We start from the raw sequence: 22017 nt of genomic DNA on the forward strand, positions 1-22017 counted from the left end.
GCCTGCCTGGGTAGTTATCACTTTTCTAGTAAAACCCGCAAGTTTGGGTAAAGTACCTGGAAAATCAAGCATGTAAGAGTTTTATGGGTCAAGCTTGGAGGTGGCAGGCAACATTTCCATGTGAATCTCATAAGCCAGAATTCAGAAGGATGGCCACCCCCTACTACCAGGGAGAATGGTAGAGGTCTGGCTGGTGCCACTGACCTACCTGTGAGTTTCTGTGCTCTTGCATTGTTTTGATTATAATGATTTTATGAAATGTTCTGATATATCTTAAAGAATATCCTCTTGTTCTCTTTTTCTATTTTACTTTTGGGGAGCATTATCCTTCTATATAAAGCTTAAATCCATTTTGTTTATTTCCAAATCAAAATGAAATTACCATAACAAAACCCTGTGAGATTTTAATTGAAAATGTATTCAATTTAATATTATTTGTATAAGAGGTGATATTTATATTCTATTAAGGATTCCCAACCAAAACATATACCTTTTCCTTTTTTAGGTATTTTTTTTATGTGCTGCCTTAAGATTGGACGATGGAAGAGACTGAACAGGATTAGAAAGTCTCATGGCTGAGTCTTTATTTTTGCTTTCTTTTTTATTTAAAAAATGTTTTTTATTAATGTTTATTTATTTTTGAGAGCGAGGACAGACAGACAGAGTATGAGCTAGGGAGGGGCAGAAAGAATTGGAGACAGAATACAAAGCAGGCTCCAGGCTCTAAGCTGTTCAGCACAGATCCTGACATGGGGCTTGAACCCACGAACTGTGAGATCATGACCTGAGCCGAAGTCGGATGTTTAACCCGCTGAGCCACCCAGGTGCCGCTCCCCTTTTTTAATGTTTATTTATTTTTCAGAGAGAGAGAGTCTTTTTTAAATTAAAGTATAATTTGCTTATGGTAAAATGGACAGATCTTAAACCCCTATCAAGATAGAGAACGTTACTCTCACCTCAGAAGATTCTCTTTTGCCTCTGCCAGTGAATCCTCACCACAAAGGTAACTATTGTTTTGACTTTCAGCACCATAGAGTCAGTAGTGCTTATTCTTGAACTTTACATTAAGTGGAAAAATATAGTAGGTAATTTTTGTGGGTAAGGTTTCTTTTGTGCCAAGTGGAAAGTTATTTATGTTGTTACCTTTATCAGTTCCTTTATATCACTGCCTAGTATTCCTTTGTATGGATATACCACAGGTATTTACTCCTTCACATGTTGAATGACATTTGGGTTGTTTCAGTTTGTTGCTATTATGTTTAAAGCTGCTACAGATATTCATGTGCAAGTCTTTCTGTGGTCATATGTTCTTATTTCTCTTGAGAGAATACTTAGGAGTGGAATTCCTGGGTAATAGGATAGAAATATGTTTAACTTTATAAGAAACTGACAAGTTTCTAAAGTGCTTGTGTCATTTTACGCTCCCACCAGCCATGTATTCTCTCCATTAAGAGTTGCTGCACATTACAGCCTCACCAAAACTGGCTGTTGTCAGTCTTCTGAATTTTAGCCTTTGAATACATGTATGGTATCTCTTGTATCACTTTTTTGCAGTCTAATGTATGTACAGAAAAATGCAGACCTTTTCAGTCTATAGTTCAATGAAGTCCAAAAAGTACATACACGCCTATAACTACCACCATGATCGAAGTACAAAGAACACCCATTACCCCAAAATATAAAACATTCCCATTACCCCTTGTGTCCTTTTCCATTCAGTCCCCACCTCTAATTCCCTCTGCAACCACTCCCGTGGGAGGAGTTCCTCAGAAATCTGCTTTTAATCACTGTAGATTTGTCTTCTAACAGATTGATATGAATGGACATAAAGTATGTACCCTTCTGTGTCTGGCTTCTTAGCAGAATGTGAGATTTACAGATATTACTGTGCACGTGTGTAACATGTTTCCTTTTATTGCTGAATGGTATTCTATGTGAGTACACTGTAGTTCATCTGATGAATATCTAGGTTGTTTCAAGTATTTGGCTGTTTTGAATAAAGCTAAACATTTGTATGTAGAATTTTTTATGAACATATATGCCATTTTTCTTGAGTAAATACCTAGAGATGGAATTGCTACATCATTTAGTAAGTACATGTTTAACATTATAAGAAACTGCCAAAATGTCTTCCAAAGTGATTGTACCATTCAACATTTCCACGATTAATGTATTAGACTTAACATATTTGTCTGGGGCGCCTGGGTGGCTCAGTCAGTTAAGCGGCTGACTTTGGCTCAGGTCATGATCTTGCAGTCTGTGAGTTCAAGCCCTGCATCAGGCTCTGTGCTGACAGCTCGGAGCCTGGAGCCTGTTTCAGACTCTGTGTCTCCCTCTCTCTGACCCTCCCCCATTCATGTTCTGTCTCTCTCTGTCTCAAAAATAAATAAACGTTAAAAAAATTTAAAAAAAACCAACATATTTGTCAACACTTGGGGTTATTGGTCTTTGTAATTTTTATCAGAGTAAAGGGCTAGGATTTTATCTTCATTTTAATTTTCATTTCTTTGATGTCTAATTATGTTAAGCCCCTTTTGATGTAATTGTTTGACTTTTGAATGTATTCCTTTGGTGAAAGGTCTGTTCAAATCTTTTGCCCGTGTTCTCTTTATTGGATTGCTACTTTTGTTATTATAGAGTTGTAGAAAGAGTTTAGACATTCCGAATACAAGACCTTGGTAGATATATTGCAAATATTTACTTCTAGTCTATTGAGTGGCTTTTCATTTCCCTTATGTTGTCTTCTGAAGAGCAGACACTTTTTAATTTTGAGAAATTGTTTTTTTCCCATTTTTTTTCTTTTACAATTCAGACATTTTGTCCATATAAGAAATATTTGTTATGTTTTATAATACAAGATTTTTAGCTTTATATAGTATATGGGGTCTATTTTCCATCCCTTATTATATTTGTGTACTGAATGAGAATGTATTGAGATTCAGTTTTTTCCATATGGCCTTTGTTGAAAATCAATTGGCGATGTAAGGTGGGTTATGCTGAACTCTTTATTCTGTTCCTTTAATGTATTTGTCCATTGTTATGTCCATACCATATTGTCTCGAGTATTGTTGTAGTTTTACAGAGAACCTCAAATCAGATAGTGTGAATTTTCCAACATTATTCTTCATTTGTAGTATTTTTAGCTATTCTAAGTCCTTTGCTTTTCCATATAAAGTTTATAGTCAGTCACTAAATTCTGTTTTAAAGAAGACTGCTGAATTATTACTGATATCATGTTGGATCTATATATCTATTTGCGGAGAATGGGCATCTTTAAAAAAGGAATTTTCTAATTCTTTGTCATGATATATCTCTTTATTTAAGTTTTCTTTAATATCTCTGAGCAATGCTTTGTAATTTTCAATGTAAAAGACTCACACAATTTTTGTTGAACTTATTCCTAGGTATTCCATGCTTTTTGATGCTATTATAAGTGGCATTGTTTAAAAAATTATACTTTTCTTGCAGATAATATATAATGCAATTGATTATATATTGACACTGCACTTAGCAACTTTACTAAACTCACTAGTTTTAATGTTTTCATTATAGTCTACATAGGATTTCCTTTGTAAATAATAATGTTATCTGTGAATGAAGACAATTTTGTTTCTTCTTTCCAATTTTACACACTCTATTTCATTTATTTATTTATTTATTATTACTACTATTATTTTTTTAAATTTTTATTTATTTTTGAGAGAGAGAGGATGAGAGGGAGAGAGGAGGAGAGAGGGGGAGACACAGAATATGAAGCAGGCTCCAGGGTCTGAGTTGTGAGCACTGAGCCCACTGTGGGGCTAGAACTCATAAACTGTGAGATCATGACCTGAGCTGAAGTTGGACACCCAATTGATTGAGCCACCCAGGCGCCCCTTCACTGTGAGTTTTTTTTTTTATCATGAATGGATTTTGAATTTTGTTGAATGCTTTTCTTGCTGCTACCCTTGGAAAAATCATTAGGACCAGATATATTTACCACTGAGTTTTACCTAACCTTAAAGAACAGATGATTTTTATGGTATTTAAACTTTTCCAAGTCTTAGAAAAAGATTGGAGTTACCCTAATTCATATTCCAAGTTCAATGTAACTTTAATACTAGACTGTTAAGTTCTCTGGAGTGTTTACCTAGGAGTGGGAGTGCTGAGTTATTTAGAAACTATATGTTGAACTATTTGAGGAAGTGGCAAACTGCTTTTTAAAGTGACTACACCATTTAAAATCCCGTCAGAAAACTTCCGGGGAAGATGGCGGAGTAGGTGAACCCCAAGCTTACCTTGTCCCACAGATACAACCAGATAACACCCACCACTAGATATGACCCAAAGACTGACACAACAGACTCTCCACAGCTAAATGTAGAAAAGAGGCTGCACTGAGGAGGGTAGGAAGGGCAGAGATGCAGTTGGGGGCTAAAGGGCCACAGAACACTCCCTGGGAGAAGGGATGCCTGGCATGGAGAAGGGAGGGAAACGCTCTCATTCCAGGGAGCCCACCTGCAGAAGACAAATACCCATAGCATATGGCTTTGAAAATCAGAGGGGCATTATTTCATGAGCTGTTACCATCAGTGGGGCTTACCACCTGGAACTTGAAAAATCAGTGGGCTTGGCTCTGGGAGAGGGCCTCTAGTACCCTGTTCACCAGAACCTGGTGCTTCAGAGGTGTCTCCTGCGTGTGCTATATGCACCCTACCATTGTGACTAAGCCACTTTTGCCTGCAGTCCAGTCATCTACATTGGCTCTCTTTGCCTGTTGTGGCCAGGGTTTGATCCCTTAATTGTTAGTGGGCCAGTCTGGGGCTGCCTTGGACTTGACTTGAGTCAGACCAAGAGCTTGACAGAGATGTGGTAGCACTGAACTGCAGGGAGCTTTCCCTGTGTTGTCTGCTGAGAAGCTTTTGTTGGTTGGTGGGACCTTCAGTGGGGCCAGATATCTGCCTCTAGCCCAGTGCTGGAGCGGCAGTCAGACGGGCGTGTGTGGTTATCTTCCCCTCTCCCCAGTGCAGGAGCAACATCAGAGTGGTGCTGGCCCCTGTTGGGGCTGCTCATATACTGCCAGGCTTGGGGCACCACTTTAGATGGATTCCCGCCAAGGGCATATTTAGGGGGCAGGTCCACAGAAGAACATGGGGGTGGGATGGGCAGGGTTAGCATGGTTTGCACTGGTCTGCTCTGGGAGGTGGCTTGGAGTGGAGATCTGGCTGGAGGGGTAATGTCCACAGGAGATTGTGGGGGCACAGTGCACTGTTAGCAAGTTAGGTAGCAAGTGTTTGTGCTGGACTGGTACCCATAGGTATCTGTGTATCTAGGCTGGAGGGCCAGGGCGGGAGATGGTGTCCACCAGTTCTTTCATTCTCGAAGAACTCTCCCAATGATCCCTGCCTTTCTAGCATCTGCTCTGAGATTAGTAAACAAATCTCCCTACCATATATCACTGGTGTTTTTTAAACTGCTACTTCTATGCTGTATTTCCATGGGGCTGTCTCTTTAAAAGCAGAAACTCATTTTCCTCTCACACCCCCAGCTCTCCCAGAAATACACACAAAACCCCAAACCTGTAGAAGGAAGGAAATAATAAAGATTGGAGCAGAAATAAACTAAATAGAGACTATAGAACCCCATAGAATATATCAGGGAAACCAGGAGCTGGTTATTTGAAAAGATCAACAAAATTGATAAACCTTTAGCTAGACCTCATCCAAAAAAAAAAAAAAAAAAAAAAAAAAGAAGACGACTCAAATAAAATCAAATATGAAAGAGGAGAAATAACAACTGATACCACAAAAACAAAGGATTATAAGAGAATATTATGAAAAATCATATGCCAACAAATTGGAAAACCTGGAAGCAATGGATAAATTCCTAGAAACATATCACCTCCAAAACTGAATCAGAAAGAAATAGAACATTTGAAGAGACCAATTGCCAGCAATGAAATAGAGTCAGTAATCTAACAACTCCCAACAAACAAAAGTCCAGTTTGAATTCTACCAAACGTTTAAAGAAGAGCTAATACCTATTCTCAAACTATTCCAAAAAGTAGAAAAGGGAGGAAAGCTTCCAAATTCATTCTATTAGGCTAACAACACCATGATACTAACCCAGATAAAGACACTGCAAGAGAGAGAGGGAGAGAGAAATAAAGCCAATATCTCTGATGAACATACATGCAAAAATTCTCAAAAAAAATATTAGCAAACCAAATCCAACAGTACATTGAAAAAAAATCATTCACCATGATCAAGTGAGATTTATTCTCAGGATGTAAGGGTGATTCAATATTCACAAATCAATCCATGTGATATATCACATCAACCAAAAGAAAATCCATATGATCATTTCAACAGATGCAGAAAAAGAATTTGACAAAGTACGACATCAAACATCAATTCATGATTAAAAACCCTCAACATAGTAGGTTTAGAGGAAACCTACCTCAACATAATTCAATTACAGACCACTCACAGACCACTCCAAGCATATATTCAACTGATGGGAGATAATCTCCCCTGCTAACAAAGAGTATATGACCTGAAGCAAGGAAGAGGGGACAATTAGCTACCCTCCCTAAGATGCACACCAAGGACATTTTTTGAAGTTTTCTTATTGTGTATAAATCTAATGCAATTGTGCTGTTAATGTCATCTCTATAATGATTTGAATGACTCTTTAAAAGAAAGCAAACAAGGGTCTGAAAACTTGGGGTAATCCTAAATCCTTATTTAGGATAAAATAATTATTTAATGAAATCCTATTTAGGATTAATTTAAAAATTACTTTTTCCCCCCGAGGCTCCTGGGTACCTCATTCCATTAAGTGTCCAACTCTTGATTTTGGCTTAGGTCATGATCTCACAGTTGGTGGGATCCAGCCCTGTGTTGGGCTTTGCTCTGACAGCGTGGAACCTGCTTAGAATTCTCTCTCTCTCTCTCTCTGCCCCTTCCCAGCTCATGTTCTCTGTCTCTAAATAAATAAATAAGATTTTTAAAAAATAAATAAAAAATAAAACATTATTTTCCTTCTCTGTTTTTCTCAACTGGTTCTTGATTTTTTTTTTTTTTTTTTTTTAATTTTTTTTTTCAACGTTTATTTATTTGTGGGACAGAGAGAGACAGAGCATGAACGGGGGAGGGGCAGAGAGAGAGGGAGACACAGAATCGGAAACGGGCTCCAGGCTCTGAGCCATCAGCCCAGAGCCCGACGCGGGGCTCGAACTCACGGACCGCGAGATCGTGACCTGGCTGAAGTCGGACGCTCAACCGACTGCGCCACCCAGGCGCCCCTGGTTCTTGATTTTATGGTGTAACAAATCAAGCTTACAGATTGATTTAAAAAGTACAAAAGCTTTAAAAAGAAATAAATAAAAAGCTTTAAAAAATAAATAAAAGAAAAAGCTTTGAAATGCTCTTATGAATTTGCAGATACTGACTTGTATCTCCCCCTTTTACCTCCTCCCACCTCCCCCCCACCCCAGAAAAAGCCTTCTTATAAGGGGCTGTGGTTGAAATCACTATATTTATTATTATTACATAAAGAAGCATTTCTTAAAACATAAGGAATCCATTCTCTGATTAATGCTTTTTGAGGAATGCTTGTCACTACGATGATCTTTTTCATCTCTCCCTGAAGAGCCCACCGGCTTTTTCAGGGGACTGGCAATCAGTTCTGCAGGCATTTTCTAAAATGGCACAGTGTGCATTTAGTGTGTATTTTCTCCTGAGGGAGAATTCTTTTGTTGTTTTGTTTTCTCTTTCCTTTGAAAAGATAGCTCGCTCCTTCTCGGGTATCATTTTAGGGTCAGGTAAGCCCAAGCTGCTTTAGGCCATCTTCCACTTTCATGTTGATTTGTTGGCTATTTTCTTTGTTTGTCTGGAAGGACATTTTGTTCTTTGTCCTAGGGCTGACTTTGAAAAGGAAGCTAATCACGTAAATGAAAAATAGTCAATTAGACTTATTGGCTAAATTTAATATGTTGTTGGTCTCCCCACTGCTCAGTCTGGCTCTGAGACCTCAAATCAGGGGCAGAAATGCATAAGAGATTTTGCTTGGCTCTGGTGTGTGTGTATGTGTCCATGCATGCATGAGAGAGAGAGAGAGAGAGAGAGAGGGAGATGAGAAGCAGATTCGCAGAAAAATTGCAGAATGCAGAGCAAAGCTCCAAATATAGAATTTGGTTTATAAACAAACGAAGACAAATAACGTGTGGATCCATGCGATTAAAATACGCTGAATTATAAATCAGTTCAGTAATGCAAAATGGCACAGCCACTTAGAAAAGTTTAGCAGTTTCTTATAAGTTAAACATCTACCTACGGTATAATTCAGCTATTCCTCTCCTAGGTGTTTACCTAAGAGAAACAAAAACGTAGGTGTTCCCGTACAATGATATGTGAATGTTCATAGCACTATTATTCATTATAGTTGTGAACTGCTAACACCTGAATGCCCATCAACTGGTAAATGGATCAACAAAATGTAGTTACACCTGTTCAGTGGAATACTATTCATCGGTAAAAAGAAATGAACTACTGATACATGCAACAACATGCACAATCTCAAAAACAGCATGCTAAAAGAAATACACCACATATAAAAGACTACTTACAATAGGCCTTAGTCCTTCTGGGCTGCTCTAACAGAACACCAGAGACTGAGTGGCTTAACAAAGAACAGAAATTTGTTTCCCACAGTTCTGGAGGCTGGGAAGTTCAAAATCAGTCTGCCTGCGTGGTCAGGGTCTGGTGAAGACCCTCTTCTGGGATGCAGACTGCGGACTTCGCGCGTCCTCTCATGGTGGAAAGGGTGAGGGATCTCTCTTGAGCCTCTTTTATAAGGGCACTCATCCCACTCATGACAGTGGAGCCTCATTACTGAAGCAGTCATTTAACTTGTTTGTGTGTTTCCTTATTTATTTTTCTTGGCTCTTTCGCCATCACTGAAAATGTTGCAGTAAGGCTAGCATCTTATATGGAAGTTTCGGAAGTGACACTTGACTGATGTGAGGAATAGGAAGAGCTTATCTGTTCATTTATTCATATTTTTTGCCACTAAATTATTCATTCTTGTTCAGAATGTTTGTGCTTAAAAACCAAACTATTCCACATAGTATCTTTTGACACTTCGGGGTATGTTACCCTTTGGCTTTCTGATGTTTCTAGTGCTCTGATGTTTGCTTTCTGATGTCTACTCTGTCTATACTCCTTTGGTGTTATCGCCCTCACTTGAAGGAAGGTGACAGCCACATCTCAAACTCTAGTTTATTCATAGGAGAGGAAATTGAAGTTCACAAGAGGGAATGGACTAGCTCAATACCCCTGTTGTCCCAGCTAGAGCGCTATCCTTTCTGGAACTCTACTTGTACTCTTTTCACTGTACCTTGTAAGGCACTACTTTCTCCAACTATCTCCAGTTGAATCGATTACTCATTCTTGGAAAAGATGAACTTAATTTTTTTTTTTATTTTACTTTTTTTTTTAAGTTTATTTTTGAGAGAGAGAGAGAGAGAAGGCACAAGTGGGGGGAGGGGTGCAAAGAGAGAGAGGGAGACACAGAATCTGCGGCAGGCTCCAGGTTCTGAGCTGTCAGCACAGAGTCCCGCACAGGGCTTGAACCCACATCCTGCAAGATCATGACCTGAAGCCAAAATCGGACTCTTAACTGACTGAGCCACCCAGGAGCACAAAGATTAACTTATTCTTATACATATGTATTGTTTTTGTAATGCCCCCGATTTCGAATCCGAGAGACCACCAAGGAGCCGATACCGATGCAAACGCACAAGGGTTTATTTGCAAGCTCGAGCTTGGGCCCAAGTATACCCGACACAGCAGGGCAGGGACTTGGACCCCTAGGTTAAGAGGCGTAGCAGTTTTATAGGGGCCAGTGGCCAATGAGATTGTAACACACACAGAAAGTTGCACAGTCATGTCAGTCCACACGCAGGTGGCCAATTGAATTACAATTTACCCTATAGTAACTGTTTGAACTAGCCTATCGCTCTGGTCAGAATTGGCGCGCAAGTTTGGCGGACGAAAGGCGGGGCTTACATTCTTTGGCGGTTAGGGCTTCTGCATTCCTATTTGAGCTGGTTTCCAGTAAGGGTGTGCTCAGCGGCTTGACTAGGGTGGGGGAGTGTCTTAAGCAATAAGCAGGTCATGTGGGGGTTATACATGAGATGGTGGGTGTAGCACAAAATGGAGTTAGTCTTGCTCTGCTTGTCCAGGGGTAGGGGGTTTTTGTTAAATTCCTTGGGTCCCACAGTTTTGACCCCAAATTGTAAAACAAACCAACACATAGAAATTTATTTAAATGACTGAAAGTCAGTGGAATGTTCCAAGTGAACAGGATGATTCTTCATGCACGTCACTGTTATTATCGAGAAAGAATGTTCAGCAGCTCTGTATCAGAAGCAGGGCCAGGTTCTAGTACTAAAGGCAGGGCTAGAGCTAGGATGTAGGGAAATAATTTTTTCCAAATAATGAGAAAATTTAATTCCTCATATTATTACAGTCAGTAAAGGTCCTCTTTTACCAATTATCATATAAAATCCACAGATCAGGGGCGCCTGGGTGGCTCAGTTGGTTAAGCCTCCGACTTCAGCTCAGGTCACGATCTCACGGTCTGTGAGTTTGAGCCCCGCGTCGGGCTCTGGGCTGATGGCTCAGAGCCTGGAGCCTGCTTCCGATTCTGTGTCTCTGTCTCTCTCTGCCCCTCCCCTGTTCATGCTCTGTCTCTCTCTGTCTCAAAAATAAATAAACGTTAAAAAATAATTAAAAAATAAAATAAAATCCACAGATCATACCTTCATTAATGAGTAAGGCTATGATTTTGGAGTCAGAAGACATAATCAACAAAAGAAAAGTCCAAATAGCCCCACAGTGTCCAAACATACGCTAAGCATCTCAAAGCACCTACAGTAGATTTAACAGGAAAAGAAATAAAACCAGAATTTTTTTGGTAATTTTTCTCAAATGATTAATCATAATCGCTAATATATATCAAGCGCCTATATTTGGCAGACAGTGTGTGAGGCCATGTACATATGGAAGATCTTGTTTAATTCTCACTCCAACCGTATGCATGAAGAGTACTTCTTATCATCAAGACCCCATTTTACAGATGGGGAAGAAACTGGAACTTACTGGTAGAATCTCACCTAAGGTCATGCATTGGTATGTAGTGGGGCCAGGGTTTGACACCCGAATCTGCTCTCTCCATCAGAAATTTACTATAGGAATTTACCGCAACAGAGTCAACCAATAATGTATTACTTACCCTTCAAATAAGACTGTTTTTCCTACAGTGAGAATTTGTTCTTACTAACAATATAGCACCAGGATGCATGCTTCAGATGAAATAAAAATGTCTTTGTTTCATGAATGTTTGTCCCCATCTGCCTTTTTTTTTTTTTTCCAACTGAAATTGGAGGACTGGTGCATTTTGTGCATAAATGGAAGCTGGCAAATAGGCCTTGGATTTTGAGTAAAAAGACAGGTCAGGCATACCCTCTTCAGTAATTGAAAGAGAAGAGACTGCAGATACTTCAACCAGAAACTTTCAAAGCAAGCAGAATACCTCAATCATTTCCATATAAAAGACACAGGGGTTGGAATTCAATAGCTCTGTTTCTCCTTTGGAGAAAAAGAATGTAGCTTTTGTCAGCTGATCCAAGTTTGATCAGTGGAAGAGGGGCCCTTGTACTTCTTCCAGGCAGAAAATAGTTCTGTGACTGTGGCTTTGTGATCAAGGTCTTCTCGTGTCATGCCGCATGTCTAGAAGATGATGTCATTGGCCTCCAGAGCAAAAGCAACTCAGGGCACCGGTAGAGTTGCATGGGGTGGCCAGGTCATTTGTGTCTTCTAAATTTGTATTACTGACGTGTAGGCCAAGTTCTCAGCTTGTTATTCATTTTGCTGGATGAATAGGGCCAGGTTGACCCATGAGGCTTGGGAGCTTCCAAGTGACAAGGCAAACCACTGAGGCAAGAAGCCATGTGACACAGGGCTTAGGTGTGCAAGTTCAAGAACTTGACTTGATAGGTTGGTATCCCAGCTCCCACTCTTTGAGGATGGTGATGTTGAAAGGGCTTTTCAAATGAAGGCTATTATATTTAAATGAATGTCTATTATAAATCAGAATAATAGACAACTCGTTTTAGCTTAATGTACACACATACACACACAAACACACATACACTGCAGGCCAATCCAATTTAGTGTTACTGGTGTTAGTTTATTTTCATAAAAAGAACCGCTCTTTTATGATAGGCCTTGTATAAGGATTTCACTTACCCTAACCTTCAGGCTAGCTATGGTGCCCTATTCTCCAGGGATGCCTCATACTAGGTCAGTCAGGAATAATACAAGGGATGTATATTTTTCTACCTAAGAGTTTTTATTTTGTTTTGTGTTTTTTTTGTTTTTGTTTTTGTTTTTGTTTTTGACCATGCCTCTGGATGTGGGGTTTTTATCTGAGTTTGGTGCCTTTACCTTTCTGGGTACATCTGTTTAGTACAGCTAGCATTTATTAAACCTGTGCTATGTGCTAGACAGTATGTATTCAAAATACATTGTGATAATGTGGGTAGTATGATGTCCACTTTATTTATGGAGAAACTAAAACCCAGCTGAGTAAAAACCTATCAAGGGTCACAGAGCTGGAAAGCAGTAGAGTGGAACTTTGAATTTAGGTTGGTATTGATGTGAAAATGTTAGGGTTCACAGCCTATGGCCAACAAAGAATTCCTGAGGCATCTTCAGTGCAAAAAGGTGGTTCTCTTAAAACATGGGGATGGGACTTGTGGGCAGAAAGAGCTGCACTGGGGTCCTGAGGAGTGGCCAGTTATATACTTGCAAGTTGGGAGGGGGTTAGGGACAGCACAAGCCTCCAAGGTATTTTGGAAACAGGTTTCCACAGCCTTGAGGCAGCTAGCTATTGTTAGGAAAAAGGTCATTTATTACTGTTTAGTAAAACCTCGGTCAGGAGACCCTTCAGATGTGTATATCAGTGGGCCAAATGCTTAGTATGATTGCCAACATACATCTTGGGGGGTACAGATAAAGGAAGTTTCCAAAGGAATTTATATGTTCAAGTAGACTCAGGATCCTGGGGGGTTTGGTTAAGATTGCCTTTGGCTTTAGCAAAGTGTCATCATCGAGGCAGCTGAGCTCCCAGGGGAAGGTCACTCTCCCGGAGGAAAGACTTATCAATGGGTTGTAGGTAGTGAGGACATTTAATTTTTTCTTTTGCTTTTGTTTCCCCCATCATTATGACTCCAAATCCTATCCTCATACCCACAAAACAATGCTACCAATCAGCTTTATTTTGTTCACTATGGAAAGACGTCTCAACCTAAGCCAACACATCTTGTAAATACAATCTATGGTTCACATGGAGAATAAATAAATGTACATGTGCATTGGCGTAGTGCTACTAAAGACACAGTTCAAAGTCTGTCTGTGTTTGGTCAGAGGTGAAGAGTGAGACCAGGAGCAGCTCCCTCTTCCTGTGAAAAAATGGGCCTTACAGACAGATTCACAAGTTACAGACAACACAAAAGCAAGCTTTAGTGTTGCCTCTTATTTCCTTTAGACTTAGTAGGGAGGAAAGGGGAAAAATTAGCAGTGGGAGTAAGAGTTATACTAGCAGCTGCACACACTGAAAGGGAGATGCTGTCTTGGTTCCTGGTGGGCATCTGAAGAAAGTGGGAAGATGGGAGTCCTCATTCTGTCTGGAAAAGGAGCTCTTCTTCCAGCAGGTTTTAGCAGGTACAACAACAGCCAGGGGCTCTGAAGATGTGCCTTATTGCTGCAGGCTACCCTGAAAGACCTCTGTTACAGGGTGGCCAGCATAGACCTGACATATACCAAGCACAGTTAAGTATTTGGAAGCTGGGATGCCCGGACAAAAATAACCCATCCGTCTTTTAAAGTATAGGCCTAAAACCAATCTCATTCTTTCGTTTCAAAGTCTAATTTGCTCTTAAATTCGAATGGTTGTGTTATTATCAGATTGTATCAGGCAATTTTGCACATAAAGCTTAACCATTTAGGCTAATTTAGAAAACAATCTGGTGACAAAAATAAAGCAAACATCATAACCAGAGTTTTTTCTTTTTAATGGAGCTTAAGCCTTAAACAAAATTTTCCCAGCACATGGGAATCCCTACTAACACTAACCCCCTTTGGGGGATATGTCAACTGCTTCATTTGGACATGAAGTATGGTACATCTATACTTTCACATATATTTTATTGGAACCAATAGAATCAGATATTGGCAAACTTATGTGGTGACAGGGTAGAGTGAGAACCTTGAAAATATTTGTAGCAAGTAAGAATTTCAAAACAAAGGCTCAGGTATAAGAAATATAGCTTTATTTTCCTTTAATTCTGTTTCTATTATGTAGAAACATAATCTCAGTCAATTTGTGATTTCTAATTCCTCTTGGGATTGAATCTAATAAATTCCAGGGGTTTATGTAGTAAGTAAGGCCCAAGGCATTAGAAGGAGAGAAGGAGAAGAAATGAATTCTCAATATTGTGCTGGCATCATTGAAACATCCATTGTTCCAACAGTCCTTGCATTGATCCATGCTGGCTGGGCCTTCCTTAGAAGTGTGTAAGGCCTGGACTTTCTCAGCCAGTGTGGGGTAGACAAGCCCACGACACAGACCTTCCTTGACTTACCATGAGGTTATGTCCCAGGAAACCTGTTATAATTGAAAATAATAGCATTTAATTCACCCAACCTAATGAACATCATAGCTTAGCCTAGCCTACTTTAAACATGCTCAGAACACTTCTATTAGCCTACCACTGGGCAGAATCGTCTAACACAAAGACTATTTTCTCATAAGTGTTGAATATCACATATAATTTAGTGGATAGTGCAATGAAAGTGAAAACCAGAATGGCTGTTTGGGGACAGAAGGGTTGCAAGCACATCAGTTGTTTACCCTTGTGATTGGGTGGCTGACTGGAAGCCGTGGCTTGCTTCCTCTGCCCCGCATCACGAGAGTGTCATGCTGTCTGTTACTACCCTGGGAAAAGATCAAAATTAAAGATTTGAAGTACAGTTTCTACTGAAGGCCTGTTGCTTTTCCACCTTTGTAAAGCTGAAAAATCATTAAGTCCAACCACTGTAAGTTAAACCATTTTAAGTTGGGGACTCTCTGTAATTGCATTTGGAATGAAACTACATGGCTGGCATCTTCTAAGACCTCTGGGATATTTTTTTTTTTTTAATTTTTTTTTTAATTTTTTTTTTTTCAACGTTTATTTATTTTTGGGACAGAGAGAGACAGAGCATGAACGGGGGAGGGGCAGAGAGAGAGGGAGACACAGCATCGGAAACAGGCTCCAGGCTCTGAGCCATCAGCCCAGAGCCCGACGCGGGGCTCGAACTCACGGACCGCGAGATCGTGACCTGGCTGAAGTCGGACGCTTAACCGACTGCGCCACCCAGGCGCCCCTGGGATATTATTAAAGACAGAAATTTTAGGGGCACCTGGGTGGCTCAGTCAATTAAACATCAGACTCTTGATTTCAGCTCAGGTCATGATCACATGGTTCGTGCGTTTGAGCCCTGTGTCGGGCTCTGTGCTGACAGCTCAGAGCCTGGAGCCTGCTTGGGATTCTGTGTCTCCCTGTCTGTCTCTGTCTCTGTCTCTCTCTCTCTCAAATAAATAAACATTTAAAATAGAAGACAGAAATTTTAAACTTAAAAATTTTAAAATATATAAAAAAACTTCAATCATATGTAAGAATAGAGAGCAGTGAACTCCCAATTATTTCTCTCCCAGCTTCAACAATCATACATTTTTATTTCATCTGTATCCCCCCCCATACTATTATTTTGAAACAAATCTGGGATTTGCTTCAAAATAACCAGCACTATATTTGCAAAATATACAATAGTACTGGATTTTAATGATGCTCAGAAAATAAGGCTGAGGTGCAGTATCCTATGACTGCCTCCTATTGATGTGGGAAACAAAAGCAGAAGGAAATGGGAGATAAAATTAAATTTTCTTATAGCCTGCAGCCCATTGACAAACTGCCTCACTTGAGGCAGGCAGAGTAAAACTTTTCTCCTGGAACTCCCTACAGTCTTAATGCTAATGATTTGCTAGAGGGGAAAACAACTTTAGTTGGACAATAGCTAGGCCTCCAGTATCTTGTGAATCTTCTTTAGCATGTGAAAATCTCACTGGAAACTTCCCCTGGACTTTACTCTCCCAACCCCATAGTATATAACCAGTCTCTCCACAGGGTCTGGGGCAGCTCTTTCTGCCCACAGATCCTGTCCCCATGCTTTAATAAAACCATCACTTTTGCACCAAAGATATCTCAAGAATTCTTTCTTGGCTGTCACTCCAGACCACCCCACCATCACCCCAAAAACCTCATCACTACCATGAGTCTGTGGGCAGTTGCCTTATTTGCCCAACTCCAGGTATGGAGCTGGTTGTATGTTGGTCGCCACGAGAAGCCTCTCTGACTCCTTCAGGACCAAAGTTTCTCTTCTTTAGTGCTAAAATTGAGGTTTTCATAACCTTCTGGGGCACAGTAACTTTTCTGAAATCCTCTGTGATCCGTGTCAAGGCACAAAAGTCACTCATTCACCCTAGCTCCGAACTGGGAAGTGGGATGTATGGCCCCTCTTGCAGACAGATACCCACCTAGGTCACAACTCTCCTGTCTGTCCTGATGTGCCTTCTTCTGTCCCCTTTATAAAGAATGAGTGAGTGGGAGTTTGGGGGTGCTGACAAAGAGAAGACCTGTTGCTTCTCAAGAAGCCTGTTACAAACATCTGGTCTATCCTGCAGTTCTCAGAATCACAGGAAGTCTCTTTAGCTATGTTCTACTTCTGGGTTGATCATATCTCTCCCGAGTGGCAAGGAATTTACAATCTAGTATCTCTTTAGATGGGATGAGAAATATTGGGAGAAAGGGGAAAAATTCTTTCAAAAATATTTTTCTGCCAAATACTGGTTGAAAGTTTTGTTCCAGAAAATTAATGAAGTCAACACAGCATGCTTCATAGGCTTGCAAGGTAAGAGAGGCAGCATAAGGCTGTGAGTTCTGCAGCAGATAGACCTAGATTATAATCTCTTTTACAGTTCAAGGGATTTTGTGTCTGTTCCTCAGTTTCCTCATCTGTATGATGGGGATGATAACACATTTAATTATAATTATTAGGAGGTTAAAAAATATGTTAATCTTAATGCTAGTTACATATTAAGCACCTAATAGCATTAAGTATTATTACTGCTATTATAGATGCTATGACAATGACAATGACTTCTCACTGAGGTCCTATGGGAAAGTGGATGCAAACTGGGTCTTGAAGAGTATGTATGTCTTTGTAGACAAGTACCTGTGTGACAGGTAGAGCATTCTAGATAAAGAAAGTATGTTCAGCAAGGACAATGACCAAAATCCCTCTTTATTGTCACACAAAGTTATTAGCCACTAAAAATAATACATAAAAAAATAATATTAACTAAAGATAAAATGGGTTTTCTTTTTTTCATATAATTAGCCCCCCCTTTATTATAAGCAAAATACATTTATAGAAAATATTTAGAAAATACAGACAAAATGAAGGGACTCTACTCATAATATCTTCAAGATACACATTTTTAATTGTGGTAAAATACATATAATATAAAATCTTGTGAGAACTTTAGGTATAATATAAAATATACATAATATAAATATTTATTTATTTTGAGATTGAGAGAGAGAGCATGCACATGTGCATGCAAGCAGGGTAGGGGCTGAGAGAGAGGGAGAGAGAATCCCAAGCAGGCTCTGCACTCTCAGCACAGAGCACAACTCATGGCTTCAACTCATGAACCGTGAGATCATGACCTGAGCTGAAATCAGGAGTCAGATTAATGAAGTTTTGGGATAGATGGTGGGGTTCCTAGCTGATGGCCAAGAAAGAATTCTTGAAGACATCTTTGGTGCAAAAAAGGTGATTTTATTAAAGGACAGGGACAGGACCCATGGGCAAAAGAGCTGCACTGGGGTTGCGAAGAGTGATTGGTTATACACTATTGGGTTGGGGGAGGTAAAGTCAAGGGGAAGTTTGCAAAGAGATTTTCATATGCTAAAGAAGATTCACAGGATACTAGAGGCCTATTATCAAGCTCAGGTTGTTTTTCCCTCTGGCAAAGCATTAACATTAAGAGAATAGGAAATTCCTGGAGAAATGTTATACTCTGTATTTGCCTCAGGTATTTGTCAATGGGCTGCAGGTTATAAAGGAAATTTAATTTTACTTGCCATTTCCTTATTGTCTTTGTTCCCCACATCACTATGGAGCAGTGATGTTGGGGCTCCTGAAAACTGAGTCTATAGGTTTCTGGAGATATTGCTATTGATAAGATTGCCTTTTTATTATAATTTACTAAGATATTTGTAAATTGAGGGAGACTTATGTCCTGCAAGACTGTGATCTCTATCAGAGATTCTTTCCTTTCCTTTGTCCTTGGGTAGTCATCAGTGCCTGAGGAATATCACATATATGTAACTTGGGGGGCTGGGGGTGCTAACTTGTACTTTGCCCTCAGGCTGCCTTATCTCTTCCTTCCTTCCTTCCTTCCTTCCTCCCTCCCTCCCTCCCTCCCTCCCTCCCTCCCTCCCTCCCTTCCTTCCTTCCTTCCTTCCTTCCTTCCTTCCTTCCTTCCTTCCTTCCTTCCTTTCCACAGTTTAAATTACAACCATTTTTGATCCCGTATCAGTCATTGCTTAAAGCCGAGTGAAGCACAGACTTCACGATGGATATACCAAATACCTCACGTACTCCAGCCCCAAAAGCTATGGAATCAAACTGAGAACTTCATGCTTCAAGAAATTCAGGGCAGCTGACCTAATCCTGCTTAACCAGGAAATCCCAGGCTCCTGGTTTAGGATTCTCTCAGCCTTTCAAGGTACAGAAAATCGTGTTATTTAGTAGCCCAAGGATATAACTCACATTGTCATTGTTCTTCAGATTTAGCTCCTAACCATAATTGTTGCTGGGAAAATTCAGCAAATAATTCAGTTCACATTAAAATGCCAGAATAAGAGAAAATAATGTCTAACTCAACAGACGATTATATCTACCAAAAGGGACCAGTCTACAAATAATTACCTTGAAATTTGATCTGGGAAGGTGCTCTAATCATTTCATTAAGAAAATCAGAGTTTGAGCACACTAATTATTTATGTTTAGATTTATGTTTTTAAAATTATGTCATGGTATAATTATATTTTCAAATGTATACATACATATACATTGATTACACGTAAAGTGCAATTTAGCACATCCTTGGAGGTTTTGCCCATTATGTCACTTCCTAAACAATCAGTTTTAGAGATTTAGTAAGGTAATAAAAAAATTAATAAGCTTGCAGATCAACAAAAACATTGTTTCTGGAAATTAGATTGACTGGAGTGTATTATTGAGTGAGCCTAACAAAATAAAAGATACTAGAAGGATTCTAAATACTCATCAGGAGAAAATACCAACTAATATCTAAATTATGCTTGATTGCTTCATAATGCACACACACGAGCATGTGTGTGCACATGCACACACACACACACACAGTCACTAAAAAAGAAGAAAAGTCAGGAAGATGTGGAACAGTGTTGGTTTGAAAGCCATTTCCTTTGTTATCTGTACCTTGAATTTTCTTAAGGGTAGGTATGGATTTTGTTTTGGGTTTTGATAATTCAGAACAGTGACTCAGTCGTTACTCATAACTGGCGATTCCCCGCCCTTGTCTTGTTCCTGTCAGTTAAGACCTTATTTATGAAATTCCACTTGACTTTTTGTCCTATCTTCCTCTTTTTATTGTCTGTCATGTGAAGATAGATTCACTGGTGTCAGCAGCCTCTGACTTACGATTAAAGCTGAATATAGGCAATCCTGGCTTGATTCTGGGGTGGTGGGGATGGCAGAGGTGGCTGGGGACTGGAGAAGAAACTTTTGTATCAACTTTAGGTTAATTAACCTCATTTCCAATGAGGGTGATTTTATCCCCAATGGGGTGAAACTTAGGTGGTAAACTTGAGGCCAAAAAATATCTTATTATTTTTATAGAGAGAGCACAAATATACAGTATATCTGTGGTAGTACACTTTCATGACAGTGATGATTAGGGGGAAAAATATCTGAAAAACCTTGGTGGGGAGGGGGGCAAAATAATGACTTAGAGGAATAGTAATACTTTTTTTTACAAGGCACTTAGCTGCCTAGGAGAGAGTAAATATAAAAACTTGTGTTCTCAATCAGGAGATTATAGATGCTGGAGAGGATGTGGAGAAACGGGAACCCTCTTGCACTGTTGGTGGGAATGCAAATTGGTGCAGCCACTCTGGAAAACAGTGTGGAGGTTCCTCAAAAAATTAAAAATAGACCTACCCTATGACCCAGCAATAGCACTGCTAGGAATTTACCCAAGGGATACAGGAGTACTGATGCAGAGGGGCACTTGTACCTCAATGTTTATAGCAGCACTCTCAACAATAGCCACATTGTGGAAAGAGCCTAAATGTCCATCAACTGATGAATGGATAAAGAAATTGTGGTTTATATACACAATGGAGTACTACGTGGCAATGAGAAAGAATGAAATATGGCCCTTTGTAGCAACGTGGATGGAACTGGAGAGTGTGATGCTAAGTGAAATAAGCCATACAGAGAAAGACAGATACCATATGTTTTCACTCTTTTTTTTTTTTTAAATTTTTTTTTTTTCAACATTTATTTATTTTTGGGACAGAGAGAGACAGAGCATGAACGGGGGAGGGGCAGAGAGAGAGAGGGAGACACAGAGGGAAACAGGCTCCAGGCTCTGAGCCATCAGCCCAGAGCCTGACGCGGGGCTCGAACTCCCGGACCGTGAGATCGTGACCTGGCTGAAGTCGGACGCCCAACCGACTGCGCCACCCAGGCGCCCCAGTTTTCACTCTTATGTGGATCCTGAGAAACTTAATAGAAACCCATGGGGGAGGGGAAGGAAAAAAAAAAGAGGTTGGAGTGGGAGAGAGCCAAAGCATAAGAGACTCTTAAAAACTGAGAACAAAGTGAGGGTTGATGGGAGTGGGAGGGAGGGGAGGGTGGGTGATGGGTATTGAGGAGGGCACCTTTTGGGATGAGCACTGGGTGTTGTATGGAAACCAATTTGACAATAAATTTCATATATTGAAAAAAAAAAGACACGGGAAAAAAAACAAAAAAACTTGCTTTCTCTAAAAGGGAAATATTCACCCTCAATAAAATATATAAAATGGGGATGCCTGCGTAGCTCAGTCGGTTAAGCTTCAGACTTTTGGTTTCAGCTCAGGTCATGATCTCACAGTTTTGTGGGTTATAGCCCTGCATCAGGCCCCATGCTGACTGTGTGGAGCCTGCTTGGAATGCTGTCTCCCTCTCTGTCTGCCCCTCCCCTACTTGAGCTGCCTCTGTCTCTCTCAAAATAAAATAATAATAATAATAATAATAATAATAATAAACTTTAAAATATATAAAATGATCATGCTTTGGGCTTGGGGATATAGACTAAGCATCTCTCAATTTCTTTTCTACACTTATCTTTCTAGAATTCCCAGTGCTGAGAACAGCACAGGATGAAAGTATAAATCAGAAATGATAGCCTGCCTGTATCTGTAAAAACTTAAATTGCTTCAAAATGTTGAACAAAAGGACTGGGAAGGGAGAGCATATTCTTTGACCTTGTATTATGTGTCATTTATTGACTAGCTAGCTAGCTGATGGCCTATACTTGAGGGGAACTCTGGGAGATTGTTTGCCAAAATGGCTACAATTGTTCTACAGCTGTGCCCTCTGCAGGGTCACTTTGTAGCATCTCTATCCGAGAGGCAACGGTACTTCTCCAGCCTTAGCAAGCTGAGGCTTCCAGAGGCCCATGCATGCTTTTGCTCTCTTTAGGGACCCTTGGCCCCCGTGTGCGAACAAGCCTGAGTTAGTCTGATTGAGGATGAGTGACCGTGTGAAG

The sequence above is a fragment of the Lynx rufus genome, unplaced genomic scaffold (genome assembly GCF_022079265.1).
Source record: "Lynx rufus isolate CCGP_SWC_20201006 ecotype Redwood Valley unplaced genomic scaffold, mLynRuf1.p SCAF_7, whole genome shotgun sequence".
In the NCBI taxonomy this organism is placed as follows: Eukaryota; Metazoa; Chordata; class Mammalia; order Carnivora; family Felidae; genus Lynx; species Lynx rufus.